The following is a 3,876-nucleotide window of genomic DNA, read 5'->3' as shown; positions in this document are numbered from 1 at the left end:
GAGTGAAGAATTAGTACCCATTGACCTGGGAGAACAAACATTCATTGACAACATGATCTATGCGTTCATTCTATACAATAGCTATTTACAAAGTCGGTGTTTGGAAAGCAATCCCGTAACGATCTCCAAGAATGACACCCAAATCCCAAGTCGCAACGGGAACCAAGAATTACGGATAGTGCCTGCCAACAATAAATTAGGAAAATTAGTGGGGGAATTGAAGCCACCTTCTGAGGTGATGCCGTCATAGGCAGTGATGACAATACCACTCCCTGGAGTGGTAGTGAAACCGTCTCCTGAGACCAAGCCGCCTACTGAGGTGAAGCCGTTATCAAAGAGGATAATGAAGCAAATCGCTAGATCTAGCGGGAGCCTACTGTAGTGGAATTGATGCCGAACCGTCAATCCACTTGTATGAAGTGTCGAGTCACGATGAACGACCTTGACGTCAGACATTTCCTTTAAGAAGCCACAAAGGACAAAGCACTCGCCTAGAGTACAACGTGATAGTACAACGTGATAGTACGCAAGATTTGGATAAACATATCATGTTGTCATATATTCGGCCCCCATATGTTGTAGCAAACCAGTGCACAAACTACATGTATATAAGAAGAATGGATTGTGCACTGAGGCAACTCGACTTCTAAAGGCAGTTGTGTTCAGAGCTATTATTGGCGTTCCTATACAGTCATAGTAACTTTGATTCATAACTGATACCCTAGCAAGACTCAGTTCCCCTTTCATAATCTGTGGTCATCACATCAACCAAACATCACACAGAAATAAAGGATAAGTTCCCAAGGCTCAAACAACTCCGTTCCTTCGTCATTTATTCTAGTCACGGTACAGCACTGTCCGATAAAATCATCGGGTACTTGTAGCTCTGCTTCCAAGCCGATTGTCCACAACCGTGGAACCCATCCGGAATCAGTATTGCTACACTACCTAGCTGTCCCCGTGAAGAAGAAATCTCTTGACAAGCTAGCCATGGTCACCACCGAGAGTTTCTACCCGTATAACAGAACAGAATGTCCTTTGGTCCGAAGAATTCCGGAACGGTGTATGCACGTCTCATGAAAGAGGAGCTGGGACCGCTTATGGAGAAGGAGGAAAACTTGGCTTACTTGGATGACATATTGATTGGCTGTCGTGATTTTCGGGATGGTATCTGGAAATTCGCTAAACTATTATTGGCCATCAAAAAAGCCAACCTGAGGATTGCCCCTAGGAAGTCCAAGCTCTTTGTCAAGGAAACANGAACCCATCCAGAATCAGTATTGCTACAAATTGGCGCAGTCGGTAGGGTCCTTTGCAAGTGAAGGCCAAGACAAGCAAGCAGGCAAGATAGACACGTACTGTTGCCCAACAGACGTATTCTTGAGCATTGCTTATTCACCCAGAGGACCAAGGAACCAGCAAGACCACTCACACAATAGAGCAAGAAAACCAAACCGTGCAAGTCCTGGCTATGGCTCTTCAGACTCTCATGGAAAGTATCAATGAGGAGAGAATAGCTGCCAGGGCCCGTGATGAAGAATCGCTAAATGAGGCTAGAGCAACACGGAGACGAGATGAGAAACGAATCCTTGCGGTAAGGACCCGCAAAGAAGAACAATGAGCGGAGAAGAACATCCAGAGACCCTTGGGCGTGAAGATCCGAGAATATGATGGAGAGAACACTGGGGGTTTCAGGACTTGTTGCTGCATTGCCAAGACGCTAGCCGCAAATGGAGGCCTGAAGACACAATCACTACGGTCCTGTCCTCCCTGTCAGGGAAGGCCACCCAAATGGCGGTCAGTTTACCCCGGGACATTCAGGCCTATGAAACAATTGACCGTTTTTGGGCCGGGCTCAAGGATGTCTTTATAAGTCCTGCTCATATCTCTATAGCAAGGGCTAATTTCGAGCAACGAGTGCCTCTCCCCAGGGAGAGGATCAGGGTGTTTTTGAAGGCAATCTGAGGAGACTCTGGTGCAAGGCCTATGTTTCGGAGGAAGAACCATGGAGATTTGATTCCTACCTGGAGGTTTCAGTTGGCCAGAGCCGGAATCAACCTGAAGGTGATACGTCTAAATAATTGATAGAACACTTCATTTTTGACCTCTGAGATGAGGACATCAGATTGAAAATCCGGGACTCAACTAACCCGAGCACTGGGAAGCCCATTGTTACCTTTCAAGATGCGGTGACCCAAGCCTTGGAATTCAAGGCCAACTCGGACCGGCTTAGAGCGGAGCATCAACCCTTGCGAGACAAGTGGGGCCAGGACACGTCCGAGTTCGACCTCCCTCCAAGCCAAGCCACCAGACCCCCTAAAGCACACCAGCGTGGACACAAGCCCATGGAAATCGAGCAAGTACAAGCAACATGTACACTCCAACCCAACCAGGAGCATGGAAACGAGGACTGCAGAGCACAGCAACAGACACGGGTTGCAGGCCCAAGGAAGTCTGCTGCCGCACGTCCTTTCCGATGCTATGTATGCAACCAAGCTGGACACCTAATGAAAGATTCCCCAAAAAGGAAGAAGCAAAGCAAGGCCCACGCACTACATGGTGTATCTTCAATGACTCAGGATGAAGACGTAAGCGAGGAGGAATGGCAGTCGGGAAACAGAAAAACAAGGAGACTGGCCTCGCTCTTTCATTTGGTCGTGTCCATACCAAGTAAGTAAAGTACAACAATCCACTTTGTCCGAAATAAGAGTTTTCATGCATGTGACTATCAACAACCAGCCAATCAAGTTGCTGATGGACACAGGCAATATTTCTCATTACAATCTTCTAGACCAAAATGAGTTCCAGAGGTTGCACCCTAAAGATCCCCCAAAACATTCCCCTTGCGATATCCAAATTGCTCCATGCGGGAATACCGGTCATTTGGAGGTGAAGGGACAGACGAAATTGGATGTGCTGTACGAGGGGATGCAAGTCCCTTATTCCACTCGCTCTCTGCTGGTCAACAAGCTGGGGACCCCAGGCATTGTGGGGGCCAAAACTATGCAAAAGATGGCAGTGACGCTCAATCTGACAACAACAACAGCTCATATTGGACCCCATGGGCACAAGGTACCTCTGTATTCTGCACAGGAAATCGTCAGTGAAGAAGACGACGACCCTGACTTCTTCATGGAAACAGTGACCAGTGCATGTGCCTTCACGGTGGAACCCCATACACAAGTGCTTGTGGTGCCCACCAAGTGTAGTCATCAAGTGTTACGTGCCAACCGAGTGTATGTGTTTATACCCAGTAGTGAGTATTTATCTCAATGGAAGTTGGAAGGTGATGTGTCAACTATTCATCACAGTGATCCCCGGGTGGTGATACGCAACACCAACCAGGAACCACGGAAAATGCCTGCCAATGCCAAAGTCGGCATATTGGTTGGCGCACAACATTTTGTTGAGCCCTGTCGCCATTTCCTGTTTGGGCGCCAGTTCCTTATTCGTACCGATCATCAAGCCCTTATATGGATGATGACGTCCAAGGTACTACATGGGCAGATACTGCGATGGTCGGACAAACTGCAAGAATTTGATTTTGTAATAGAACATTGCCCCGGCAAAAACATGCTAATGCAGATGCCATGTCAAGATATCCACTTCCGGGTCTCGAGGAAGAACCTGAAATTCTTATGGAGGTAGACAAAGATGTTTTGAACCGATGTAATATCAAAACCTCCAAATCAGGTTCCATTGGTAAATCAACAAAGAATTGGTGCGCAGCGCTTACACAAGCTCAGGGACGAGCTCTTCGTGAGGAGGAGGTTGGCGGGATGCCCCCTACAGACCCTACAGACACAGAATTTCGCGATGTTTTGCCTCCCCTGCGTCCCTCCAGTCCTACATTTTCAGAAGTTGACGAGCCTCTGG

The sequence above is a fragment of the Tigriopus californicus genome, chromosome 3, assembly GCF_007210705.1.
Source record: "Tigriopus californicus strain San Diego chromosome 3, Tcal_SD_v2.1, whole genome shotgun sequence".
Lineage (NCBI taxonomy): Eukaryota > Metazoa > Arthropoda > Copepoda > Harpacticoida > Harpacticidae > Tigriopus > Tigriopus californicus.
Note: the sequence above shows the minus strand (reverse complement) of the source record.